Source organism: Macaca mulatta, chromosome 18, assembly GCF_049350105.2.
Source record: "Macaca mulatta isolate MMU2019108-1 chromosome 18, T2T-MMU8v2.0, whole genome shotgun sequence".
NCBI classification, from domain to species: Eukaryota; Metazoa; Chordata; class Mammalia; order Primates; family Cercopithecidae; genus Macaca; species Macaca mulatta.
In genome coordinates, this window is record NC_133423.1 from 70,513,617 (window position 1) to 70,529,410 (window position 15,794).

The 15,794-nt window shown below is 40.5% G+C and overlaps 1 pseudogene; it reads right to left on the reverse strand.

The window, feature by feature from the left end:
• Positions 1 to 9,109: 9,109 nt before the first annotated feature.
• LOC114673872 (U6 spliceosomal RNA) lies at positions 9,110 to 9,231 on the reverse strand (annotated as a pseudogene).
• Between the last annotated feature and the right edge of the window lie 6,563 nt (positions 9,232 to 15,794).

A 15,794-nucleotide genomic window follows, 5' to 3' on the forward strand; every position in this document is an offset into this window, starting at 1 on the left:
TCCAAAAGTAAAATTAAACTTCTGCACCCAGTTGACAGCATAACTACATAGCTACTATATACCAAGGGACTGTAAGACACGATAATTTCATGATCTGTCTCTAGTTAGATACACCCTAATGACAGAGCCAAACAAAAAATTTCAACTTTTCAGAAATCATATTGTTACTAACACTAATATTGTTATTGTACAATAAATCAAATAATTTTTTAAAACATTTTTAAAAAAGGAAATGTAGGTATAAGATCAGTAAGGTTGCTGGGTGCAGTGGCTCACACCTGTAATCCCAGCACTTTGGGAGGCAGGTGGATCACCTAAGGTCAGGAATTCGAGACCAGCCTGGCCAACATGGTGAAACCCTGTCTCTACTAAAAATACAAAAAATTAGCCAGGAGTGGTGGCTGGCACCTGTAATCCAAGCTACTCAGGAGGCTGCAGCAGGAGAATCGCTTGAACCTGGAAGGCAGAGGTTGCAGTGAGCTGAGATCGCGCCACTGCACTCCAGCCTGGGCAATAAGAGCAAAACTCCGTCTCAAAAAAAAAAAAAAAAAAAAAAAAAAAAACAGTAAGGTTGTAAGCAGTCCTGAATTTGAATTGCAAAGTTCAGTTTGAACTCACATATTTTTTTCTTTAAAACGTTCTTAACCAGCTGAGTTTGGGGTTTATACCAATAATCCCAGTATTTTGGGAGGCCAAAGAAGGAGGATTGCTTGAGGACAGGGGTTTGAGACCAGCCTTGGCAACATAGCAAGATCCCGACTCTACAAAAAATAAAAAATTAATCAGGCATGGTGGCACTCACCTGTAGTCCTAGCCACTTGGAAGGCTAAGGCAGAAGGATCCCTTGAGCCAGGCAGTTCAAGTCTACAGTCAGCTATGGTTGCATCACTGCACTCCAGCTTGGGCAACAGCGTAAGACTCTGTCTCTTTTTTTAAAAAAAATCAAACAAACAGAAAACATTCTTAGCTCTTTCCACTGAAAAGAAAAAATCTAAGAAATAAGGACCAGCCAGTAGCACTGACACCCCTGACACCCACATTGTGGTCTCTAAATGTCATTTCCTCAAACAAAAATCAGGACTTCTTGGAGCAATGTTTTATTTCAGGTCAGGCATTTCAAAAACAAGAAAGCCATCGAAGAAGAACAGATTTGTGTCAATAGGACCACTGAATAAGTGTCCGCTAGCCAAAGATGGGCAATGTGAGCATCAGTGAAGACAAGAACTGAAATACATTACAGCATCTAAAACATGTTTAAATCCTTGGATTTGTACTGTTATTTTTAAAAAACATATTTGGTCATCTTTGGAAGATGTTAAGGACCAACTCATTAATCAATAAAATAAGAAATGGCTGGGCACGGTGTAATCCCAGCATTTTTGGAGGCTGAGGTGGGTGGATCACTTGAGGTCAGGAGTTCAAGACTAGCCTGGCCAACATGGTGAAACACTATCTCTAGCAAAAATACAAAAATTAGCCAGACGTGGTAGCGCACACTTGTAATCCCAGCTACTCAGGAGGCTGAGGCAGGAGAACCACTTGAACCTGGGAGGCGGAGGTTGCAGTGAGCCAGCACTGCAGCCACTGCACTCCAACCTGGGTGACAGAGCGAAACCCTGTCTCAAAAAAATAAATAAATACATAAGAAATAACCAGTCGCTGCCTTCCTTTAGCAGGAGTAAGGAGGGAATATACCACGCAGAAGCAAAGCTCTGCGTCCGCTGTGAAGGCTTTGAAGGAGACAGACCATGACCAGACACAGACCCTGTTTCTGATGCTGAGAAGAGAGGAGCTAAATAAATCCTGGTTAACAAGTACATCAGGTGAAGATGGGACTTGGAGCCCCCAAGCCATACTTTCAATTTTCTAGATAGGAGTCTTGACAGGGACAAACTCAGCAAGATACTTGTGAAAGTCATCAATATTCTTTTTCTTTTTTTAAGTTGAAATACCATTCACATATTATAAAATTCACCACTCCAAAATGTGCAGTTCAGTGGGGTTTGATAAACTCACAGAGTTGTCCAGTCATTGTCACTATTTAATTCCAGAACATTTTCCTCACTTCAAAAAGCAACCCTGTACCCACCAGCAGTCACTCCTGTTAACCTCTCCCCCAAGCCACTGGCAATTACTAAAACCTATTTTCTGTCCCTATGGAATAGGTGTGTCTATTCTGGAATTATTAATTTTTTTTTAGACAATCTCACTGTTTTGCCCAGGCTGGAGTGCAGTGGTGCAATCTCAGCTCACTGCAACCTCCACCTCCCAGGTTCAAGCGATTCTTGTGCCTCAGCCTCCCAAGTAGCTGCAATTACAGGCATGTGCCACCACGCCGGGCTAATTTTTGTATTTTTAGTGGAGACGGGGTTTTGCCGTGTTGGCCAGGCCAGTCTCAAAATCCCGACCTCATCCTTGGCCTCCCAAGTGCTGGGATTACAGCTGTGAGCCACTGTGCCTGGCCTCACATTTTTATATAAATGAAATCATACAATATGTGGCCTTTTGTGTCTGGCAATTTCTCAAAAGGTTAAACAAATTGTAAATATGACCCAACAATTCCACTTCTAGTTATAGACTAAGATAATTGGAAACTGTAGCATAATTAGAAATATACTTGGTCTTTATTCCCCATTCCTGGCACAGAGCTCCTAAAACCCTTGAAATTTCCTATGTGATCAGACTGCTTTTTGTTTTTCATAATGAGACCTTTTTGATTGTACCTGAATTTATGTTACTGAGGTGGTTTATGGTGGGCCCCTAGATAGCCTCAGGATGGGGCTTGTCATCAGGAAGATCAAGTGATTGGAGGGTTGGACCTTTCAGCCCTAATCACTAACCTTTGAGAAGTGCGGCAGGGCTGGAGATTAAGCTCTATAAAAACTCTAGAACTAAGAGATTCAACAAGCTTCCAGGTTGAAGGATGCATCTAGGTGCTGGGACAGTGGCACACCTCTATTCCACATGGACAGAAACTGCACTCAGGACCCTTCCTGGCCTTGCCTTATGTACCTCTTCATCCGGCTATTTCTCTATATCCTTTATAATAAACCAGTAAAATGTAAGTAAAGTGTTTCCCTGAGTTCTGTAAGCCATTCTAACAAAATATTAGAATGATTTTGAATATTAGAATATTAGAATGACCCAAGGAGAAGATTTGGAACGGCCAGTTATAGCCCATTGGTCAGCAATATGGGAGGCCAAGACATAGTTAGCATCTGAAGTGGAGGAAGTCTTGTGGCATGTAGCTCTTTTTTTTTTTTTTTGAGTCGGAGTCTCTCTCTGTCGCCCAGACCGGAGTAAAGTGGCGTGATCTCGGCTCACTGCAACTTCCGTCTTCCGGGTTCAAGCAATCCTCCTGCCTCAGCCTCCCAACGAGCTGGGATTACAGGCGCCTGCCACCATGCCCTACTAATTTTTGTATTTTTAAAAGAGACGGGATTTCACCATGTTGGCCAGGCTGGTCTCAAACTCCTGACCTCATGATCAGCCCACCTCAATAAAATCTGACACTAACTCTAGGAAGATGATGCCAGGATTGAATTGAATTGTAGGACATCCATTCAATGTCAGAGAATTGGTTGTTGTGAGAAAACCTGCACATCTGGTGTCAGAGTTGTTGCCTGTGATGGTATAGAGAAACAGTGTTTTCCAGAGAAACATATAGTGACACAAAAACTTTTTCACAAATATAGCTAACATGCTAGCAGTATTAATCATAATAGCCAAAAAGTGGAAACAACAATCCAATTTCGACTGACTAATGAATTGATAAACAAAATGTAGTATATCCATACAATGGAGATCTGTTTTCATTCAATTGTTAATTTATTAATTTCTCCTTAATTTTTAAAGGATAGTTTTGCCATATATAGAATTCTTGGCTGGCAGGTTTTTCCTTTCAGTACTTTGACTGTGTCATTGTACTGCCTTACTCCATGGTTTCTGATGAAAAATTAGCTGTTAATCTTAGGAAGACTGCCTTGCAGACGATGAGTAGCTTCTGTGTTCCAGGTTTCAAGATTCTCTTTCTTCAGCTTTCGACAGTTTATGATGTGCCTAATTGTGCATCTCTACTGCTTGAATGAATTTATCCTACTTGGGTTTATTCTACTTGAATTTCATCGAGTTTATTGCATGTGTAGATTAATTTTTTTATTAATTTTAGGAAGTATGGGGCATTATTTCTTCAAAATGTTTTTCTTTTTTCTTTTTTCTTCTTCTAGGACATTTTGCTGTAATTCATTCATTTAAATTGCTGCATAGTATTCCCTTGCATGAGTTTACCATCGTTTAATGGCATTTAATTGCTGAGGGACATTTGAGTTGTTGAAAACTTTTGGGTGTAACAACACTGCTCTAACATTATTGTACATGCATCCTGCTACACTTGTATACACATTTCTGTTAGATACTTATCTAAGAATGAAATTTCTGGATTTCAGGGTATTCATATCTTCAACTTTAACATATAATGCCAAACTCTTTCCCAAAATATTTGTATTCAGAGGAAGATTTACAAAATTACCATGATGTTAATGAATATTAAGCTTGCATAGGCTTCTGTGAATAGTTAGAGGTGCTGGCAGAATGTACTAGTGAGGGATGGGTAGCCAAGTAGCAATTAGCAAGCATTTCTGGCCAATTGCCTAAAGAGATTTCAGAAGAAAGAACCTGAATCTCTAAGGCTTCTGTAATTATTTTGTGTTTACTCTTCTCTTTTAGATATTCATTTTTATATTACATTTTATTCATCATTTACATTTTCTAAAGATGGCTCTCAAAATTGTATGTTTCAGATTCCTCAAAACTTGGACTACTCCTGTTTATACCACAGTGACTTCTAAATACATTTTTCCAATCCAGACATCTCCCTTAACATCAGGATCTTAAATACAACTTCTACTTAGATCATTTGCATATTAAGAAGAATCTCAAACCAAATGTAGCCAAAATATAATTCATTATTTTTTCCTCTTAATCTTTTTTCAGTCACTCTCCAAACATATTCCTCTCCTACCACTCACCATTTTGGTTAAGCAACACCATTGTTTACCCAGTTACTCTAGTCATTGTTGATTCCTCCTTATACCCTCTACATCTAATTCAATGACAAGTCATATCTGCTCCACTTATTATACAAAACATATCCTGAATGCATTTACTTCTTTCCAACTCCACTGCTACCACCATCATCCAAGCTGCTGTAATTTATTTCTTCTGAGATGCAGTCTTGCTCTTGTCACCCAGGCTGGAGTGCAATGGCGCGATCTCAGCTCACTGCAACCTCTGCCTCCAGGGTTCAAGCAATTCTTCTGCTTCAGCCTCCCAACTAGCTGGAATTACAGGCGCCCACCACCATGCCCGGCTAATTTTTGTATTTTTAGTAGAGACAAGGTTTCACCATGTTAGCCAGGCTGGTCTCAAACTCCTGATCTCAAATGATCCACCCACCTCGGCTTCCCAAAGTGCTGGGATTACAGGCATGAGCCACCGCGCCTGGCCAAGCTACTGTAATTTCTTACTTGGATTGATACAATAGTCTTCTATTTGATCTTCCAGTTTTCATTTTTCTCAAGTACAATTCATTCTCAACAGAGCAACCAACATGATTTCTTTTTAGTTTAGTTTTTTTGTTTTTGTTTTTGTTTTTTTTAAGAGACGAGGGCTCACTGTGTCACTCAGGCTAGGGTACAGTGACGCAATTATTGCTCACTGCATCCTCCAACTCCTGAGTTCAATGTATCCTCCTGCCTCAGCCTCCCAAGTAGCTAGAACCGCAGACATATGCCACCATGCCCAGATAATGTTTTTAAATTTTTTTGTAGCAGCAAGGACTTGCCATGTTTCCCAGGTTTGTCTTGAACTCCTGGCCTCAAGCAATCCATCTGCCTCAGCTTCTCAAAGTCCTGGGAGTACAGGCATGAGCCGTCACCACTGGCCCCAACATGATCTTTTAAAATATTAGATTATGTCAGTCCCTTGCTTAAAAGCTTCCAGCAGTTTTCTTTTGCATTTAAAATAAAATTGTAATCCCTTCTCCTTCCCAGAAGGAAAATGATCTCAGATGGAAACATGAAAATGCAAACATCATGACAAACACCAGAAAGGTAAATATGTGACTAAATATAAATAAGTATTAACTGAACAAAACAATGAAGGTAATATCATATGGTATTTAAATTATAGGTACAACTAAAATGTGTAACAATAACAACGTAAAAAGTTAGAGGAGGGTAAACTGAAATTTTACATTTCTAAGTTTATAGCTATTTTAGAAAAGTGAAGTCATAATTCATATTACACTTTAAAAGTTCAAAAATACATATAATATGTAGGGTAACCATTAAAAATATAACTATAAAATAACTCATAACAAGTTAATCAAAGGGGGAAATGGAACTTAAAATATTGAATTAGCTCAAAAGAAGAAAAAGAAATATACAGAAGAACTAAATAGAAAACAGTAAGATTATAGATATAAATCCAACTATAACTATAATTATATTAAATATAAATGGATTAGGTGTTCCAACTAAAAGACTAATTTGTAGACTGGATTTTATAAAAGAACTACAGTTTGTGCTTTGCACAATTACTCTAGGTACACATTTCAGTTAGCACAGTTTAGTTAAATACACCAGTATCACAACATCACGGCTTAGATTTCTGTTACCATGGCATATTAACTGTAAGTGATTGCATGAAGTACAAACTTTGCAGCTATCTCTCCAGTCTACAAATCAGTACATAAATAACAGGCATATTATGATTATTGACAATCCACATACTTCTTTCCAAGGCTACTAGTGACTGGTCAAAGCAGATCTGTTACTCAGTTCACCTGCAGACAGCAAAGAATGTTGTTGTGTTGCCTCCTCGTCTCGCAGTGGTAAACCCAAGTGACGCTTTACAAAAATGAATAATTGAAACAGGTAATTTAGCCTTGAAGATAAAAGTTCGCTAAAGCAATGAAAAGTGATAATGCTGGAAGTGAAAATCAAATAGAATAGAAATGGGGTTATAGAAGACATACGTGAGCATGGAGTTCCTATTTACCTTCTCCCCCACATGCATGACCATGGGAACACTGACAATGCCACCATAAGAGAAACTATAGACAGCCAGTGAAGGTGGCCTGACCAACATAAATGAGGAAAGTAGTGTGACAAAAAGGATGAAAGTGACCTGAAGAAAGCAATGAAGGCAAAAAATTTCACATTAAAGGGACTCTGGGAGATATGTTATGACATTGAAAGCACAAAGATGACATGTTGGAAGCTGATCAGACAGAAAGGAGTATGACAATTTGCCAAAGAACAGAAAAAAACACTTGCTCTGTATGGTATATTATACAAAAAGCCAAACATGGTTCAAACTACACTTGGCTTTGTTTTTTTTAGAACAGCTTTAGGTTTACCAAAATATTGAGCAGATAGTACCAAGAGTTCCCGTTTATCCACTTCCCCACGTAGAGTTTTTTAAATTATTAACATCTTGCATGGGTGTGGTACATTTGTTACAATGGATGAACCCATATGAACACATTATTATTAAACAACATTCATAGTTTATATTAGGCTTCACTCTTTATGTTGTACAGTTCTATGGGTTTTAACAAATGCATAATGTCATGTATGATATGTATGATACTATTACAGTATCATACGGAATTGTTCCACTGCCCTAAGATTTCTCTGTGCTCAGCCTCTTCATCCCTTCCTATTTCTACCTGAACTTCTGGCAATCACTGGTCTCTTTACTGCCTCCATACTTTTACCTCTTCCCGTATGTCATATCATCGGAATCGGAACCATATGCAGCCTGTTAGCCTAGTGCCCTTCACTTAAGGATATGTATTTAACGATCTTTCCTGACTTTTTTTTTTTTTTTTTTTTCAGTCTCGCTCTGTCACCAGGCTGCAGTACAGTGGTATGATCTCGGCTCACTGCAACCTCTGCGTCCCAGGTTCAAGCTGTTCTCCTGCCTCAGCCTCCCGAGTAGCTGAGATTACAAGCATGCGCCCCATACCCGGCTAATTTTTGTATTTTTAGTAGAGATTGGGTTTCACCATGTTGGCCAGGCTGGTCTTGATCTCCTGCCCTCGTGACCCACCTGCCTCAGCCTCCCAAAGTGCTGGGATTACAGGCGTGAGCCACCACACCCGGCCATTCCATATCTTTTTATGGCCTGATAACTCTTTTTTCAATTTGACATTTATTTTTAAATATTTATACATATTAGATATATGCATTTTCAGGGTGTATATGCTAACAGGATACATTTGTATAAGTACATAGGAATATTCAACACCTTAAATATTTATCTTTTCTTTATGCTAGGAATGTTTGAGTTATTTTCTTCTAGCTATTTTGTTGTTGTTGTTGTTATTGTTTTCTTTTTTTAAGATGGAATCTTGCTCTGTTGCCCAGGCTGGAATGCAGTGGCACAGTCTTGGCTCACTACAATCTCCACCTCCTGGATTCAAGTGATTCTCCTGCCTCAGCCTCCCAAGTAGCTGGGACCACAGGTGCCCACCACCACGCCTGGCAAATTTTTTTTACTTTTAGTAGAGATGGGATTTCGCCATGTTTGCCAGGCTGATCTGGAACTCCTGCCCTCAGGTGATCTGCCTGCTTTGGCCTCCCAAAGTGCTGGGATTATAGGCATGACCCACCGCGACCAGCTTTCTTGTAGTTATTTTGAAATATACAACCAATTAACCCTACTATCAGTATAGCCACCCTACTGGTCTGTTGAATACCTGGTCTTTTTTTTTTTTTTTTTTTTTTTGGAGGCAGAGTTTCACTCTTGTCACCCAGGCTGGAGTGCAGGGGCGCGATCTCGGCTCACTGCAACCTCTGCCTCCCGGGTTCAAGCGATTCTCCTGCCTCAGCCTCCTGAGTAACCGGGATTACAGGTGCACACCACCATGCCTGACTAATTTTGTTCCTTTAGTAGAGATGGGGTTTCACTATGTTGGCCAGGCTGGTCTCGAACTCCTGACCTCAGGTTACCCACCTGCGTTGGTCTCCCAAAGTGCTGGGATTACAGGCATGAGTAGTAGACTGGCCTTACCAGAAGTGTTAATAGAAGATCTTCATAGAAAAAAAAATTTTTTCATTTTTGTTTACTCATTTTATTTTAATGTAGCGCAGGGGCCTTTGCACAGGGGCCATGCTAATCTCTGTATCATTCCAATTTTAGTATATGTGCTGCTGAAGCGAGCACCTACAGCTTCTTTAACCATTCACCTATTGAAGAACGTCGTGGTTGCTTCTAGTTTTTGGCAATTATGCTTTGAGTTTTGGGGGCTACAAACATTCACGTGCAGGTTTTTGTGTGGATGTAAGTTTTTCAACTTATTTGGGTAAACATCCAGGAATATGATTGCTAGATTGTATGGTAATATTGTGATTAGTTTTATAAGAAACTGCCAAATTTTCTTCCACATGGGCTGTTCTGCACTCCCACCAGCAATGAATAAGAGTTTCTGTTACTCCACTTTCTTGCCAGCATTTGGTGGTGTTCATTTTATGGATTTTAGAGCCATTCTAATAGGTTGGTGGTACTATCTCACGGTTTTAAATTGCAATTCCATAATGACATTGGTTCTGAGCATCTTTTCATATGCTTCTTTGTCATATATATAGATACACATATGTCTATATCTTCATTAGGGAGGTTGTCTTTTCAAACCTTTTTGCCTTTCTTTTTTTTTTTTTTTTTTTTTTGAAACAGAGTCTCGCTCTGTCACCCAGGCTGGAGTGCAGTGGTGTGATCTCAGCTCACTGCAACCTCCACCTCCCGGGCTCAAGTGATACTTCTGCCTCAGCCTCCTGAGTAGCTGGGATTACAGGTGCCCGCCACTGCACACAGCTAAATTTTGTATTTTTAGTAGAGATGGGGTTTCACCATGTTGGCCAGGCTGGTTTCGAACTCCTGACCTCAAGTGATCCACTTGTCTGAGCCTCCCAAAGTGCTGGGATTAAAGGTGTGAGCCACTGCGCCTGGCTGCCTATTTTTTAAATTGGGTTTTTCGTTTTGTTTTTATTCAGATTTAAGACTTCTTTGTAATTTTGGAAAAAAGTCTTTATTAAGTGAATTTTGCTAATATTTTCTTCCAATCTGTGGCTATTTTTATTTCCTTTTTTCTTTTTAACCTTTTTTTTAAAAAAAAAAAAAAAAAAAAAAAAAAGACTGGGCCTTGCTCTGTGGCCCAGGCTGGTCTTAAACTCCTGGTCTCAAGTGATCCTCAGCCTCTCAGAGTGCTAGGACTGGCATGAGCCACTGTGCCCAGACTCTTTTCATGGTCTTAACAATGCCTCTCACAGAGCAGAACTTTTAAATTTTGATGAAGTACAACTTATCAGGCTTTTCTTTCATAGATGATGCTTTTGGTGTTGTATCTGAAAAATCATAACCAAACCCAAAGTTACTTAGATTTTTTCCTGTGTTATCTTCTAGAAGATTTGTATCTTGGCATTTTACAGTTAGGTCTATGACCCATTTTGAGTTAATTTTTGTGAATGGTGTAAGGCCTGTCTCTAAATTTTTTTTTATTTTTTTAAATTTTTTTTGCAAATGGATGTCCAGTTGTTTCAGCACTGTTCTTGAAAAGACTATCCTTTCTCCATTTAATTGTCTTTGCTCCTTGTTAAAGACCTGTTGACTATACTTCTCTGTAGAGTTCATAGAAATGAAGTTAAAAAGAAAAACAACAAGTCCGGGCATGGTGGCTCACGCTTGTAATCCCAGCACTTTGGGAGGCCTAGGCGGGTAGATCACCTGAAGTCAGGAGTTCGAGTCCAGCCTGACCAATATGGCAAAACCCCATCTCTACTAAAAATGCAAAAATTAGCCAGGTGTGGTGGTGTGCGCCTGTAGTCCCAGCTACTCGGGAGGCCGAGACAGGAGAATTGCACCCAAGAGGCACAGGTTGCAGTGAGCCAAGATCATGCCACTGCACTCCTTCAGGATCTCTTGTAGGGCAGGCCTAGTGCTTCCTTCAGGATCTCTTGTAGGGCAGGCCTGGTGGTGACGAAGTCTCTAAGAATTTGCTTGCCTGTAAAGGATTTTATTTCTCCTTCACTTATGAAACTTAGTTTGGCTGGATATGAAATTCTGGGTTGAAAATTCTTTTCTTTAAGAATGTTGAATATTGGCCCCCACTCTCTTCTGGCTTGTAGAGTTTCTGCTGAGAGATCTGCTGTTAGTCTGATGGGCTTCCCTTTGTGGGTAACCTGAACTTTCTCTCTAGCTGCCCTTAACATTTTTTCCTTCATTTCAACTTTGGTGAATCCGACAATTATGTGTCTTGGAGTTGCTCTTCTCGAGGAGTATCTTTGTGGCGTTCTCTGTATTTCCTGAATTTGAGGGTTGGCCTGCCTTGCTAGGTTGGGGAAGTTCTCCTGGATAATATTCTGCAGAGTGTTTTCCAACTTGGTTCCATTCTCCCCGTCACTTTCAGGCACACCAATCAGACGTAGATTTAGTCTTTTCACTTAATCCCATATTTCTTGGAGGCTTTGTTCATTTCTTTTTACTCTTTTTTCTCTAAACTTCTCTTGTCGCTTCATTTCATTGATTTGATTTTCAATCAGTGATACTCTTTCTTCCAGTTGATTGAGTTGGTTACTGAAGCTTGTGCATTTGTCACATAGTTCTCGTGTCATGGTTTTCATCTGTGTCAGTTCATTTATGAACTTCTCTGCATTGGTTATTCTAGTTATCCATTCTTCCATTCTTTTTTCAAGGTTTCAGTTTCTTTGCACTGGGTACGTAGTTCCTCCTTTAGCTCTGAGAAGTTTGATCTACTGAAGCCTTCTTCTCTCAACTCGTCAAAGTCATTCTCTGTCCAGCTTTCTTCCATTGCTGGCGATGAGCTGCGTTCCTTTGGAGGGGGAGATGTGCTCTGATTTTTTGAATTTCCAGCTTTTCTGCACTGCTTTTTCCCCATCTTTGTGGTTTTTATCTGCCTTTGGTCTTTGATGACGGTGACATACTGATGGGGTTTTGGTGTGGGTGTCCTTTCTGTTTGTTAGTTTTCCTTGTAACAGTCAGGACCCTCAGCTGCAGGTCTGTTGGAGTTTGCTTGAGGTCCACTCCAGACCCTGTTTGCCTGGGTATCAGCCGCGGAGGCTGCAGAAGATAGAATATTGCTGAACAGCAAGTGTTGTTGTCTGATTCTTGCTCTGGAAGCTTCGTCTCAGAGGTGTACCCAGCCATGCGAGGTGTGAGGTGTCAGTCTGCACCTAATGGGGGATGTCTCCCAGTTAGGCTACACGGGGTCAGGGATTCACTTGAGCAGGCAGTGTGTCTGTTCTCAGATCTCCACCTCCTTGCTTGGAGAACCACCGCTCTCTTCAAAGCTGTCAGACAGGGACATTTACATCTGCAGAGGTTTCTGCTGCTTTTTGTTTAGCTATGCCCTGTCCCCAGAGGTGAAGTCTACAGAGGCAAGGCAGGCCTCCTTGAGCTGTGGTGGGCTGCACCCAGTTCAAGCTTCCCAGTGGCTTTACCTACTTAAGCCTCAGTAATGGCGAGCGCACCTCCCCCAGCCTCGCTGCCACCTTGCAGTTAGATCTCAGACTGCTATGCTAGCAATGAGGGAGGCTCCGTGGGCGTGGGACCCTCTGAGCCAGGCGTGGGATACAATCTGGTGTGCCACTTGCCAAGACCCTTGGCAAAGCACAAAATTAGTGTGGGAGTCACCCGATCTTCCAGGTGTGTGTGTCTCAGTCTTCCTTGGCTAGGAAAAGGAATTCCCTTCCCCCTTGCACTTCCCAGGTGAGGCGATGCCTCGCCCTGCTTCAGCCCTCGCTGGTTGGGCTGCATCCACTGACCAGCACTGACTGTCCGACACACCCGTGAGATGAACCTGGTACCTCAGTTGAAAATGCAGAAATCACCTGTCTTCTGTGTCACTCACGCTGGGAGTTGGAGGCTGGAGCTGTTCCTATTTGGCCATATTGGGTGCCCCTCCTTTTTTTTTTTTTTTTTTTTTGAGACAGTCTCCCTCTGTCACCCAGGCTGGAGTGCAGTGGCATGATCTCAGCTCCCTACAACCTCCTCTGAGCTCAAGCAATCCTCCCACCTCAGCTGCCTGAGTAGCTGGGACACAGGTGCATGCCACAAAGTCTGGCTAATTTTTGTATTTTTAGTAGAGATGGGGTTTTACCATATTGCTCAGGCTGTTCTCAAACTCCTGGCCTCAAGTGATCTGCCCACCTTGGCCTCCCAAAATGCTAGGATTACAGCCCTCAGCCACTACACCCTGCCACCACACCCAGCCACCAGCATCTTTTATTGCCTATATTTTTTATACAAGCCATTTTAACTGGGGTGAGATGATATCTCATTGTGGTTTTGATTTGCATTTCTTTGATAATTAGTGATATTGAGCATTTTTTCATATACCTGTTGGCCATTTGTATGTCTTATTTTGAGAAATGTCTGTTTAGATCTTTTGCCCATTTTTAAATGAAATTGTTTTTGGTTTTTTGCTATTGAGTTGTTTGAGCTCTTTGTATATTCTAGTTATTAATCCCTTTTCAGATGGATAGTTTGTAAATGTTTTATTTTGTTGACTGTCTATTCACTTTGTGGACTCTTTCCTTTGCTCTGCAGAAGCTTTTTAGCTTGAAGTAATCCTAATAGTCTATCTTTGCTTTGGTTGCCTGTGCTTTTGAGGTGTTACACAAGAAATCTTTGCTCAGGCCAATGTCCTGGAGTATTTCCCCAATGCTTTCTTCTAGTAGTTTCATAGTTTCAGGTCTGGGATTCAAGTGTTTAATTCATTTTTGTTTGATTTTTGTGTATGATAAGGTGTAGGGGTCTATTCTCATTCTTCTGCATATAGTTCTCCAGTTTTCCCTGCAGCATTCACTGAAAAGACTCTCCTTTCTACATTGTAATTTCTTGGCACCTTGATTGAATACGAGTTGGCTGTAAATGCATGGATTCATATCTGGGTTCTCTATTTCTGTTCCATTGGTCTATGTGTCTGTTTTTATGCCAGTATCATGCTATTTAGGTTAGTATAGCTTTGTAATAAATTTTGAAGCCAGGTTGTGTGATGTCTCCAGCTTTGCTCTTTCTGTTCAGGATTGCTTTGGCTATTTGGTCTTTCATAGTTCCATATACATTTTAGAATTGTTTTTCTATTTCTGTGAAGAATGTTATTCATGTTTTGATAGAAATGGCATTGGATCTGTAAATTGCTTTGGGTACTATTGTCACTTTAAAAATATTAATTCTTCCAACCCATGAGCACGGAATGTTTTCCCATTTGTGTGTGTATGTGTGTCCTCTTCTATTTCTGTCATCAGTTTTATAGTTTTCCTTGTATAGATCTTTCACTACTTTTGTTATATTGATTCTTAGGTATTTTATATTTTTTGTAGCTGTTGTAAATAGGATTACTTTTTTGATTTTCCAGGTTGTTTGCTTTTGGCATATAGAAATGCTACTGATTTTTGTATGTAGATTTTGTATTCTGCAACTTTACTGAATTCATGTATCGGTTCTAACATACTTTGGTGAAGATATTAGGTTTTTCTAGGTATAAGATCATGTCGTCTGTGAACAAGGCTAATTTGATGTCTTCCTTTCCAATTTGGATGCCCTTTATTTATTTCTCTTGCCTAATTGCTTAGCCTTCAATTTTTCTCCATTCAGTACAATGGTTAGCCATGGGTTTGTCATAGATGGCCTTTATTATTTTGAGGTATGTTCCTTCAACACCCATCATAAAGGGATGTTAAATTTTATCAAATGCTTTTTCAGCATCTATTAAAATAATCACATGGTTTTTATCTTTGATTCTGTTAATGTGATGTATCATGTTTATTGACTTGTGTATTGTATGGCAGATGCACCTGACAGCAGTAACTTAAGCATATACCCTGAGAATGACCCTATGGCCTAAGAAGAATGTATGCTCAGAGTTCCAAGCTAAGGAATCCAGTAGTGGCTAACCCAGAGATTCACTTCTTATGAAGGACATTGAACCCCTCTGCCCGTTCCTTGGAACATAGGATGTGCAAGGAAATGAGGCCCCTTTTCTGGGTTAAATGAAGTTTGCTAGGTTGGTGTTGCTACATGAAAATGCCATATAAACTGCATGTTTTTTACAAACAGTAGCAGTGCTCCTGTCCACCCTGTCACCTCTGGACTGCCTTGTATGTACGTCCTCTATAAACCATGTCTGGTAGTAAGTTACTGGCTCTAGGTCTCTTCTGGGCCTCTCAGACACAATGCCATCTCTTTTGGAGTCACTAGGGGTCTGGCATGACACATATGTTGAACCATCTTTGCATCCCTGGGATGAATCCCACTTGATCATGGTGAATGATCTTTTTAATGTGTTGTTGTATTTTGTAATATTTTGGTGAGGATTTTTGCCTCTATAGTCATCAGGGATAATGGCCTACAGTTTTCTTTTTTTATTGTGTCCTTACCTGGTTTGGGTATCAGGGTGATATTGTTTGGCTCTGTGACCCCACCCAAATCTCACCCTGACTTGTAATAATCCCCATGTGTCAAGGGCAGAAGCAGGTGGAGATAATTGAGTCATGGAGGCAGTTTCTGCCATGCTGTTCTCATGATAGTGAGTGAGTTCTCATGAGATCTGATGGTTTTATAAGGGGCTTCCCCCTTTGCTCGGCATTCATTCTCTCTCCTGCCATCCTGTGAAGAGGTGCCTTCCGCCATGATTGTAAGTTTCCCGAGGCCTCCCCAGCCATATGGAACTGTGAGTCAATTAAACCTCTTTTCTTTATAAATTACGCAGT